General features: G+C 36.5%; 1 protein-coding gene and 1 long non-coding RNA gene across 16 annotated transcripts in view; one reads left to right on the forward strand and one right to left on the reverse strand.

Moving 5' to 3' along the window:
- LOC108393041 (uncharacterized) overlaps positions 1–12,561 on the reverse strand; it is a 165,292-nt gene extending 152,731 nt beyond the window's left edge. The window contains exon 1 of the long non-coding RNA XR_001852178.3: positions 12,426–12,561. This is a non-coding gene — a long non-coding RNA (uncharacterized lncRNA). The remainder of the gene's footprint in view (positions 1–12,425) is intronic.
- The window catches only part of ADGRL2 (adhesion G protein-coupled receptor L2), a 261,756-nt gene that overhangs the window by 71,922 nt on the left and 176,566 nt on the right, over positions 1–13,268 (forward strand). The window contains exons 3-4 of one of the 15 annotated variants that reach the window (XM_073234180.1): positions 10,866–10,998; positions 11,244–11,421. The exons of 11 other annotated variants lie outside the window; for them this stretch is intronic. The gene's annotated coding sequence lies outside the window, so the exon portion shown is untranslated. Of the gene's footprint in view, positions 1–10,865; positions 10,999–11,243; positions 11,422–11,827; positions 11,980–12,314; positions 13,205–13,268 lie in introns of those variants that run through there. 3 more of the 15 variants (XM_073234181.1, XM_037012458.2, XM_073234183.1) reach the window with 3 other exon arrangements.

Consider the following 13,268-nt stretch of genomic DNA (forward strand, 5'->3'; position numbering starts at 1 on the left):
AACAAAATTAGGAAGAGAACAGTTATTTTAAAGTTTTATGAAACTGTTAAATAGAGGAGAGCAGAATTTCAGTAAGACTACTACAGTGAGCACAAAGGGTCTTTACAGAAACTAGATATTACTCAGGGTTTTTAACTGGTGCAAAGGATATTATGCAAACTATAATTTATAGGGTTTTTCTTTTAAAGCTAGCATGTTTAATATCAGTGAGTCTCATTTTGTGGAGTAATTCATTATGATCAGATTTTTCCAATTGACATGCTTATATAAAAATAGAGTTATAGTCCATAGGAAAATTTTTGACCTATAATCATAATAAAAAATCTGTATATGAAAATATCAGTATAAAATAAAATTAGAAATAATGATAATACTAGTAAAACTCACAAATGAGAAACATAACATAAATTTGGAATAGTTAAAAAAAGTCAGTTTCAATATAAGATCTCAATTCTAAGTAAATATTCTATTTTGGAAAGTAGTAGTCTTAAGAAAGACTATTTTTTAAACATGTTAGAGACCATCAATTACTTCTAGCAATGCTTTCATAAAGGCTTAACTTGTTTGCCTTAAAACATTTTATATTTATCTGTTTCTATTATATTAGTGTCTTACTTATTTGTTTAACAAAGACTTTTAAACTATGCATATTAATCCTTAAAAGGGTATCTACTTACATTTGTTTGTTTTGCTGAAAAGGACTGATTATTTTCATTTATCCTCCCCTAGTGAACTATACTTATGGGATATACAGTAATACAAAAATAATCAAAATAACCATTTGTTAACTGGAAAGGTATTTTACCACGTAAGGAAACTGAACAGGTCACAAAAAGAAAAGAAAATGCAAGAGTAAATATCAGTGAGAGAGGAGTGGAAAGTGTTGTCAAGTGAGGAGAAAAAGAAATTGTTGGCTGTGAATATAAGTAGAGCATTAAGGAAAGCAGTAAGGATAAGGATTAAGGTGATCACAGTAAGAAGAACAGGCACAACTTCAATATTGAGCTATGTAACAAGTGACAAATGAGGTAGTATATGTGAATTTGAAAACAGTAAAGCACTATTAATACCATTCAATATATTTCTTCATATCTTATGTATACTGATAGTACAATTCACATATTTATTCACTTACAAACTATTGACCACCAGAGCTCAAAAATTAAAATGTTTATAGAGGCCTGGGAGAAAAAGTTAGTGAGTGAAGGGCAGCTAGGTTAAATACATAGTCTCTTGATCTTCCTTTCCATTTCAGAGATATGGATGAAGATACATTTAATTTTCCTTTAGTGCTACCATTAAAGCAGAACACAAAACATTATCACAAATTGGGTGATTCGTGGCTTGAGATACTTTGTTGAGAAGGTACTAGGGAGTGGTGAATGAGGTGAGTCAGAGAGTGCATGTTTTCTTCAAAAGGGAAGACCTCTCCAGTCTGTGAATGTTGTTATGAGGTAATATATGCCAAATGTTGCTGGATCTTTCCATTTTTTTGCAAAACACGGAAATCCATATTTTGAATGAAATCTAATTTTTGAAAGTTGGTAAGTAAAATATTAAAAACAAAGCAAAATACTGTGAATCCCAGAAAATACTTTTTTTTGTCTGGATTTTATACAGGACAGCAGTTTATGGTTTCTGTTGTATGCTGTGCTAAGAGCCAGGCATATAAAGTATAGTGAGATTTTAAGGAGCTTACTGTGTAGTGGAGGACTAAATCAATAAATACACTGATGTGTAATAAGTGCTCAGAGAATCAATGTGCATTTTGATGGTACTTCAACACTGAAAAATCCCATGTTATCAAAGGAAGCTAAAATAATATTCATTAAGATTTTCTTAGCATAGTACTATTCCTGTTTTAAAAACAGGAATGTAAACAAAATGAAACAGCATTTAAAGTGTTGACAGAAAATCAGAATATCTTCCTTGGAAATTTTGATTAATTAATTTACTCTTTAATATAATATTTTAAACATTTGTGGTAATTTGGCAGGAAATAAAATTGGCTTAAAATGCTTTTTAGCTCTTGGAAATAGAGTTCCATTCATAAATGAGCTAAGATGGAAGTGTGATATTTTTACATGTAAAAAATGTTGGATGTTTTTCTTAAACATGTTTGATTTAAATCAAAGTACCATGGTACAAAATATAGCCCTTGAAAAGGTTCATGTAAGTCTCATTGGTTCTAATTTCTGAGGTTCCCTGCACACATTTTTATCTTATACAAGTCACTGGGATGGGAAAAGTAGAAGGAAGAAGGGCTTTTCTAGGTAAAATGGGACAGAAAATCAACTTTTCAACTTCTCTGAATCCAAAATTGCAAACACATTAATTTCCTACCTTCTTTGAACTATTTTCCACCTCCCCAACTCATACACACATACATACACACAAAGATAAATAATAGTGCTACAAACTCCTTGAACAATTTGTCTGTGTTTCTCTTAAAAGTATGCACATGCACAATGTTATTAAATTAACTTTTTGGAAAACAATTTTTCATTGTAATCACTGATTTGTGACTAAACAAATTTGCTAAAAAGTAAGTTTATGTGTGTGTGTTTATATTTACACTTGTGGTAAGTATATTTGTATAAGATCTCTAGGTTATTTGACTTATAGTATCTATATTAGCCAAGAAATGCTACAATATTTGTATAACAAGTAGCCCTACTATTAAACTAAATATTATAATAGTGTTCATGATAATAGGGTTCTAACTCACTTTGTCTGATTGGTGTGTACCATTCTAGTCAGTATGATATTATTTTCTGTGTCATATAACTTGGATGTATTTGAGAGCCATTTCCATTTTCTAGACAAAAGAACATGGGCAGGGCGGGAGGTGCTTCCACAGAGGAAGTCCCAGATAGGAATTTTAGGTATCTAATGAACTTTTTAAAGACTACTGTCTCCCTAAGATTCCATGCTTGTTTGGTATATTAGGACCTTAAATGTTGTATTAGACTGCTAAAGGCTTCTCATACCTCCTTACTATGGTTGGTGTATTGTGGGTAATAGGTATAAAATGGTGTTATAACTGGATTTATGGATGGTTGGTAAGTGGGAAAAGGACTAGAGAAGATAGAAGCTTCAAATTTTACTAAATGTCACAAACATATATTGACATATTGATGAGTGTAAAATTAGTACCTCCCTGGTAAATTAAGGCTAAAAGGAATTTGTTGAAAGAATGAACCACAAAATTAAAATAAAACTTGAATGAATATAGCAAAATTTAATATAAAGGAGATGGGTACAGTAATACAAGGGAAAAAATGGGTGTAGTTCCCAAGAGGTGTCTAGAAGATAAAAACAACTATCTCTATATCTGTATCGTGTTTTGTTGTGTACATATAGGAGATACTCAAATGAAAGCTTATTTTCCTGCATGTTTAAAAATAAAGTTGATGAGAACCTTCCATAAATTTATTATATAACTTCACCAAACCTGGACAATTATTCAATCATTTCCATTATTTTTATGAGTGAAAATGCATCTTCAGGGGGAAAAAAAAGGAGCTACCTGAGAAAAAATTGTGTGAAGTAATAGTCTGTGAAGAAAGAGTACATAGTTAAAATTCCTGAATGCCATGCATATTAAGCATATTATATAAATCTTTATGTGCTAATTAGTTTTGAGTATTTGCTTATGCATTTTTGTGTATATTCTTAAATATTTTCTGTGCATATTTATCCTTCGTTTCCACAGATGACTTATTTATCTGGGGAGGGAGTATGTTTACCACTTTCCAGGAGCACCTAGAGCACTGAATTGAGGAAAGCAGGTTTTCTATGAGTGTTGAATAATAGCCTTTATTACCTTTACATTTTGAAAAATATGTGAGCCTACAATTTCAGTAAAAACGCAAAATTAAAAATGAATATAGAAAATAATGTGCACATATCTTTGACACTAAATCACCCCATTACGCCAAATGTAGCACCAATGGCCCTTTAACAGAGGTCCTATGCAAACAGCGGGTGATCAAAGAACACATTAGTAGCAACACCAGGTCACACTGGTGATGTCAAGGACAACGTAGTCTGAATTCTGTTTTGTATTTCCTCTGTGATGTTGTGCCAGAACATAAATAAATAGACACAGATATGCATTTATATATATATATATATCTCCATATACGTGCATATATATATATTATACAGAATTTAAATAATTCATTCAAATAAATTATTTAAATGATTTAAAAATTCCTTTGTCAAACAGATTAATGGAACCTTGTTATTCAAAAGATAAATCATTTTATATGAAGTGGCAAAGACTCAAGGGCTAATAAAGGTTTTATGAGAGATAAACTTTTAATGAATTAATACTTTTGTATGTACTTATTTTCTGTATGTATAACTATACCTACAAATGCTTACAGTGATATTTATATCAACATTTCTGATTTTTAAGGAAACAGTATTCATAATTTTTAAAGTAAGGTATTTTTATAGATACAATATTTAGTAGATGGTAGATTATAATTCACCAAGCAAAGTAGAAGAAGGTTTAAATAATAGTGTGTAAATGTTATAATTTGTGTAGTGAGGTAAAATAACTTTCTTCCTTTTTGTAATTCATATGACTCCTGTAATCATTAGTCTTGAACAATTTTATATATGTCATTTTCTAGGGTTTGAAATGTATTTAGCTATTTAGCACTCAAGTCTTTTTGCTGCATAGGTTTTAATCAGAAAGATGTGCTCCAGAAAATGACAGTGAACTAGTATTTCTATAGCAAGACCTTAAGACCCTGGGAAAAATTTTAAGTATTATTATGAAGCTCAGTACACATTCGTCAGCTCAATTTTGGCATAGTTTCAATTTGAGACTCCACTGAAATTCAACTGGTTTATTTTATAATTAAAAACAAGGAAATCATAGTAACAAAAATATATAATGTATAGCACTAGTGTTTATAATAGAAACATCCACAAAGAAAGAAACTTGTTCTAACTTTTCTCATTACTCCAAAGGGAACTGCATCTTTAATCACAGAAAGCACAACTGCTTTCTAATTTTGTTTAAAGTGTTTCAATACTTACAAAACCCAGATCAGGTTATTATAAATCTAGAGCAAATTAGAATCACTGGCCTCTGTTCAGCTCTATATAAGGGTTCTATGTAAATCATAAATTTAATGGCATACTAAGACACACATCTGTTTCAGTTTTGTAGAAGTTAATAATCTAACTACAGAGTATTTAAACACTTCTTTCATTAACTGGAAAATTGAGGCAAAGATTGACTTCCCTTAGTTATAAGGTGTAATAGTATACCTCCAAATACTGATAAGCTATAAATTTACCTCAGATAGTTTTCTAAATATTCAATCTAGTATCTATTTTTGACATTATATGATTTCCTCATATAAATATTCAATCTAAATAAATAGGACAGCATTATCATCTCACATCTAAACCTGTATAAAATATTTTGATTTATACATAGCATATGTAAAAATCATTTTGCAACAGGGCACTAGAAAGTATTGAGTAATTATATGGAATGTCAAGATTCATTCTTTTAAATATTTTTCAGATTCTTTATTTGATTAGCCAAAAGTTTATTTTTAAATGATAAATGATTGTCTTCTGGGGATCCAGTATTGTGAACTAGATCACAATATTGGATTTCTGAAACATTCAGATTTTATAGCTAGCATTCTTACTCAACTTTTCTCTAATTTTATTTTAATAAACTATAAATATTTTTTCATGTTATTTCCATGACCTCTTTCCTTGAGACACCTCACTTCATATATAGCAATAATTCAGTATTAGAATGAATTATTGTGTTTCAATTATCATTAGATAATAAACAGGAAATTAGTTTTTCTTGCAGCCTATTCTACATTGTCTGAACAATGAAATGTATGTGGTTTGAATTTGGGTCATTAATTCAGGTACTAAGGACATAGTTCTAATTAAATTGGTGTCATAAATTACATTCCTATAATGAATGGGGGGCACTCTTTTAGTGGACTTGTAATCCTCTTTAGTTATATTGTAGATATGTGATTTTGGTAACCATACAATGAGATAAGAATATGGATGGTTTAGTGAAACACATCTCCATCACTGAAACAAAACCATTCAAAGCATATATTATACAGGTGATGGTTCTGGAACTTCTTTTTGATGTAGAATAGCCAGAGAAGTTATTTGTATTTTTATTTTTTAACCTAAAGCAAAATTTTTTATTGAATATTGCTCAACAGAACATTACATTACCAAATCAATTCAGTATTCTTTTGTGATATAAATGACATTTTAATATGATTCTAAATTTGGATGCTAATTTTAAAGAAAATGGATTCATTTCTAATGCACCTTTACTTATCAAAAAACATATGCCTCTTACATCATTGTTTGGTCTACATCCTAACTGATTGATTTCATAGTGACCTTAAGAATGCAATGTATTGCAGTAAGTTGAAAACTTGATTATAAAGATTTAAATTATTCTTGAAAATAAAGATGGCAATATTCTATTATCTTATCAACAAACTATAATGAGACCTAGGTTTAAAAGAAGTATCTTTGCAAATTGCTGTTCTAGTTTCCACGTGCTCAAATTTATTTCTAATAAAATATACACAACAAATACAGGCCTTTTAAAAATAAGGCAGATAAGTAGAGTTAAAAATAACTATCATATTGGAGAACAAAATAATGAAAAATGTTAGTTAACAGCTGATTTATATAAACAGAAGGAAGAACCATGTCAAGGTCAAATATGTCATGTTACAAAATTTTAACCTATAAAATATTTTCAAAATTGAAAGTTTTTTGTGTTTAAAAAATACTAAGATCATATATTACAATCAGTATTTTATACTTATAGTTAAGAAAACATTAATGTATTCTAATATTCTAATATCTTCATAATATTAGACTATGAAGATATTAGAAGTGTTATGTAATATATCCTTGACTCACTGTCCAAAATGAAAAAAGGGCATTTGTAGTTTGTTTCTTGACTCTTAAAAGCCTTTTGCAAAGTTTGTCTTACTACAATGAACTATAATATAAAAATAATTGAAGTCATATTCTCAGATGCACTAAAAATTCAATTTGGACTTCTGAGAAATTCCTGTTTGGTTATCTTTGAGGGTTTAGATTCAATAGAGGAGATTTGCCTCTACTAGTAACCACTACCTTGTTTGTGTTCTCACCCAAGCTATGCATGTTGCTTTACCAAGAACTGCATACTAGAATGTTTTATATTGAAAACAAAGAGTTGTGATTTTTAGGTCACTCTTGGTTTAACTTCAATGATTAAAAAAATAAATTCTATCTGTATTGTTTATAGAGACTTGCATATATTAAAAAGGAATGGGGAGGCCTATTTTTAAGTTACATACTTTAGTATTTGGGTATGAGTATTTATGATGAACAAAAAAATTATTATAAGTAGTTATAGACAGATTTGCATAAAATAAGTGTTCTTAGAATTATACTTCATGGTTTTACAGAAACTCATAGAAGATCTGTAAGACCCAATTACAGAAAATCCTCAAGGTATAGAGATTAACAAAGAGTTAGGGGAACAACCTATGGGAAAGAAAGACTTTGAGTTGTGCAAGACTCAGTGGAACAATGATTATGAGGGTTATTTTTTAATTTGCTTATTTTTCAGTATCATGATGGTAATCATAAAAATCTTACAATCTTTTATATATAGGCATACATATGTAAACACTAAGTGTACAGAAAGAGCCATGCTATCATGGTGCTCTTGTATTGGTGCATGTTTTTAAAAAGTATTAATTATAAAATGATAGGTATTTGATAATGTATGTGATTATGTACTTCTGAATAGCATCATTAGACACAGTAAGTCATCATCATATTTCTACTATAATTTAAAGTGGCATTGCTTTCAGAAACTGTAACATTTTGGATAGGGTTTGGCCTTCTTGGACAAAGATATACTCAACCTGGGGAGGGCAGGGAAAATAGCTTAAAACTTACTGGCTTTGCCAAATGCTTCGTATGTTTCTGCTCTCATGGAAAACGAGTTTTGATTTCTTTTCAGTCTATATTCACGGCAAAACTAAAACGAGAAAGAACGCTAGCAAACTTGCAACCAGTTCTAGTTAAGTTTGGTATTCACATATTGCTTTGATCTGCTCTAGAGCTTTAAAGTATTTCTTTTCTAGAGTAGGGAAAACTAGTTTCAACATTAAGCATCACTGAGCAGTAATGATGAAGAAAAGAGAACTGATTAAACTTAGGATGAAATCTAGCTAATTTTATTTCTCTTTCTGTATTAGAAACTAGACCGGTCTCACATGTTTGCTTATTTTAGAACTCTCACAGAGGTCTCATCATAGGCAAGAATATGGTCCCATGTTGAATAAAACCTACCCTCATTGACAGTTCTCTACAGATGTGAAGCAAAAAACATCACATAATTTTTGGCCCATTAGCAAGTCCCCAGTCTTCTCCTAACCCATTCCAGCTGACCACCATGTAGTCCCTTGTGGAACTGGCTTTTCTTATCCAAGTTCGCTAGGGTGGATCAGTGAAGAAATTTCTCACTGTATTCTACTGGCTTATACTAATCACAATATTTTGCAACCATGCCCATATTCTTACTTATATTCTTTAATTTGGTACCAAAACCACTGTTACTCATACTTGTATTTTGACAAGTACTTCATCAATTCCCTTAAAACAAGGGTGCTTGGATATAGATAATGTAAACAGCTTTAAAAATTAGCATAGTTTCTGTATCAGAATAATGTGAACACATTGAATAAAATAATCTTCAGTTTCTTAATGTTGCTTAAATTAAAAACATGTATGGTTAAAATGTTTGAAGCCCATCAATCTCTCTAACCACATAAGCTAATGAGTTCCTTCTGTTTTCTTTGATTGAAATCACCAAGAGTGGTTAGATGTTGATTTAACATAAAACAAATGGAAATGGGTGTTTCCTCTGTCCTTTGTAGAATTTATTTTAGAAAACAATTAGCAAGTATTACGAATAAGTCAATGATTTTGCCATTACTTAAATAATAATAAAATTGAGTAGTTAAATTGATTGGATTGTAGGGAATGCATAACATACTCCAACTCCCTTTAACTTGCTAACATCTGCAGACATTATTAAGTTTCTCATTTCATCTTTTTCTATACTAACACCTGTATTGTTATAAATTACAGTTTGAATTGTCATGAAGTGTCAGTCAGATTATGTTTTCTGGATGTGTGTCATTTACATATTCCTTTAACAGCTTAATCTTGAATGTAGCAATGCAATTAAAAACTCTTTTTCAATTCTTTGTGGACAAAGAAGGTTGAAGCATTACTGTGTGGGAAGTCCAACAGAAAGAATTAATTCTTTAATATTTAAAACATTAGCCTAGTGAAGGAATACATTTAGGTGTAACTTTAAAAACATAACAAGTTTAGTATCTTAGGAAAAAAGTGTTGAACCCTTTGAACTCTATAAAATATGTATCCTATTACACTAAAATTAAAAACTTGAATGAGGCATTTTCTACTCCTTTAGTTTTAACCCACTTCTGACAAGTCTACCCCCTCCCATGCAGCCTCCATTTTTTTGTGATGTAGTCTCTTTCGGAACACAGTGAGTCATTCAGGCCCTGAGCATCAAAGAATGTCAGATTTAGGAAATGTAGACAGTGGGCTCTTCCAGAGATTCTGAGAGAGTTAAATAAATAAGTAAATGCGCCAACATATGGCCAGCTTAATGCAGGCAAAAATTGTCTATTGATTACTTACTAAGCTCACAAACTTCAGCCCAAGTTTTGCTTTCCAAAAGAAAATAGGATTAGACTGATATAGGCACTCACTGGGGCTTCTTGTGAATCATGCCCCAGTGAGTGAAAAACCTTCAAAGATGAACAAAAGAAAGAGCTACAAAATTTCAGTAAATTCAAATTATTATTAGTTTAATGCATCTTAGTTTACAATTTTGAATGATTTTAAATTGCAAAGGAGACTGTGATATATGACCTCTCCTAAGAATTCTGTAAGACTGCCTTCTTTTTAACTATTTTAAGTAGCCAGATTAAATTTTCCAAGGTAGTACTGTTCTATGTATAAATTTTGACATGTAAAAACTTAGTACAAAATACGGTTTCCCGCAAGTCTGCATAAGTGTGTTTTTTTCATACTAGTTTATATCTTGCATAGATAATATTGGAATTACGTTATCTAACAAAGTCCAAATGGAAGTGTTTATAGTTTAAAGTACACATGCTCTAAGTGGCTCCTCTTATCTTTTGGAATGGTGAGAATACTAAAACATCAATAGATTTGATCATTAAGGATTCTTGTTTTAATTTGAGAATTACAATGAATCAACCTAAAGGGCATGTTTCAGTTATTTGCATAAAAATATGTACTTTTAACTTAGGGTATTTTACGAACAAACTTGACCAATGGCTGGATTTACTTCAGTACCACAAATATCTGGCTTTGTGACAAAATACTGATAGGTATTTGGAGTCCTCAGGTCTTTTGAACAATCTGCTGTTGACATTTTAATAGCATTGTTGTTAGAAATGATTTCTGAAGTATGATGACTGCAACATACCTGCAGCAACAAAAAGTACGTATTGTTTCTGAAAGCAAAGCTCAAGTCTCATCCTATTTCTTAGAGGTTTTAAATCTTCGAGAATCAGTTTTTCTTGAAAACCAAAGTTAACATGCTTCCCTAATTGATAGCTGCAATCATTAGTAGAAGCAATGATTTAGAAATACATCTGAAAACAGTCATTGTCGGCTCAGAAATTTTTTTTAATTAAAAAAAATCTAGGTTTGATTTTCCTCGTATGCAGAGGGACAGACACTTAACTGGCTTTTAAACATTTTTCCAGCGTGATTTGCCCCTTCGTGGTCTGTTCTCTTCAGCGCGGTCCAACATTGGCGCTGTCTGGCTGTTGGCTGACACTACCAACAGAGAGGTGCAAGGAAGCGTGGCCAGAGGACAGGAGCAAAAGCATTTTCAATGTAAGGAAATGAGGGAAACAGACCTAACAGCACGATGAATAATACACTTGCGAGTAAAGAGCCTTGTAGTCTCCTTTCCTTCCTTTGCTTATCCTGGTGGGTTTAATCAAAAACAAACAAAACGTTCTTGTGAAATATAGTCAATAAAGTCAAAGTTTGGCTAGCTCTCTGTAACTACAAAGAAAAAGTAATCGCAATTTTAAAAAAAATGTAACTTTCATTAACGAGCGCGCCGGAAATCTCAGGTATCAAAGACGCATTAACCCTGGAGATTCCCCCGCGCGCCGCAGCCGGACGGAGGCGGCCGCGGCGAACAGACGTTCTTTCTCCTCGGAGCAGTCACACAAAAGGAGGGCTGCGCAAACTAAAAGTTTCGGGGCCTCCAGCTCGCTGCGTGGAGAAAAGAGAAAACCTGGAGACGGGGTGGGTAAAAGACGCATCCCGGGCACCTCTCCGAAGCGCAGGCAAGGAGAAAGCTCCTGGGCCTGGAGGGAAGAGGGGAGGGGAGGGGGGCCCTCGAGCTGCCGGCCAGCCTCCTGCGACCCGTCTGGGAGACTGGAGCGCCGCACTCTCCCCAACACCCTTCGCCCCGTCCCAGAAATAAAATAAATGTTTTTAAAGTGCGTGTGTGTGAACAGGATGGAGAGCGCGCGCAGGCGGAGCGCGCGGAGGACCCTGCGCGCAGTGAGTGGAGTTTGGCGGGGGTGGGGGTAGGGGTTGGATGGGTGTGTTGGTTGGTGGAGGAGGCTGGCTGCGGAGCTCCGGGGCAGGGTGGGGGGCGGGGGTGAGCCGGCCGGGAGGGAGAGGAGGGGCGCTAGCCACCGCAGGCCGCCTCCGGAGCGCGTTCCGCGGCCGTGAGCGCGCGTCCCTGGCCGCCGCCGCCACCGCCGCCCGGACAGCCCAGAGGCCGCCCCGCCGGCGGAGCCGGGGTCGGCCTGTCCTCGGGCGGCTGCCGGGCCGCCACCCGAACAGCTCGAGCCTGTAAGTGTCCCCTTTCTCTCCCCTCCCCCGGCCCGCTCGGGCGCACCGCCGCCGCAGCTGCTCAAATGGAGTGGAACATGGCCATTGGGCGGCAATGAGTTATAGATTATCTGCTCCACGTTTTGTACTTAGCTGCCTGTAATCTTTTGAGTTTGCCTGAGCCCCTTGCTGGAAAAATCAGGAGGGGGAGATTTGTCCTTTGCCGCTCTACTCGCTGATATGTTTATATGATTAGGCCAACTGGGGGCTGGGGGGTAGGTGGGGATTTGGGGAGGAGGAGGAGGAGGCTGGAGGTGACTCCAGTTCAGACCTCGCCGAGAGTCTGTGTCAGGACTTCCTACTCCCTCGTCTCCCTCGTCTCCCTCTCTCCCTCTCTCTCCCTCTCACTCTCTCGCCGCTCACACACACACACACGCAGAGGTGCTGGAGCGAAATCGGGAGCTTACCGGAGAATTCCTTGGGATTGTTGGGGGCATCTCCCTTCCGTTGCTGTGCGTGCCGTGGCTCTTCTCAGCACCTCCCTGCCTCCCCGAGCCTGAGCCCGAGCCCTCGCCTTCAGCCTTGCGTGGGGCAAGCGGCCACCGCTCAGCCTCGGCCCGGAGACCCGAAATGTGAAGAGGGGCCGCCGCTGCCTCCAGCTCCAGGCCGCAGGGTCGGCACCAGGGATGCCAGTCCGGCCGGCGCGGAGGGCGGACTGAGGGGCTTCGCCTGATAAACTGAGTTGGCTTCGCGCCGCCGGCGTCTGCCCGCCCCTCCCGCGGCCCCAGCTCCGAGGGGACTCCCAAGTCTGTGTACCTCTGTCGGGCTTTTGCGTCCGCCACCCTTTTTCGCTCTGATTCCGATTTTTTAAAAATTTTTCTGAGGGAGCGTGCGGTCTGGGGAAGTGTGCGTGTGTGTAAAAGCCCCCCTCTCGCGGAGCGGCGTGTGGGAAACTGCGGGAAAATGTTGACCTAACCCCAGGAGCCGCCCGGCGCTGGCTGCTTGGCTGGAGGAGGAGGAGGAGGAGGCGGCGGCGGCGGCGGCCAAGCAGGAGGACGCGCCGAGCCGGGGTGCCGAGTCCGGCCGGCGAGCCGCGGCGCTGCCTCCAGCGCGGACTCGGCGGCCGGCCACCCGCTCGCGGCCGGCCTCGGCCCTCACCGCCCGGGGCCGCCGCTGCCCTCTGCGCCTCACCCAGCGCGGCCCCGGCGCCAGACGGCCCGCCCCCGGGGCGCGCTCTCAGACCGAGGTAAGAGCCGCGGGAGCGAACAATGTGCCTCTGTGCCGGGCTTCGGGGACCTGTTTGCTTTGCG

The sequence above is a fragment of the Manis javanica genome, chromosome 4, assembly GCF_040802235.1.
Source record: "Manis javanica isolate MJ-LG chromosome 4, MJ_LKY, whole genome shotgun sequence".
NCBI lineage: Eukaryota > Metazoa > Chordata > Mammalia > Pholidota > Manidae > Manis > Manis javanica.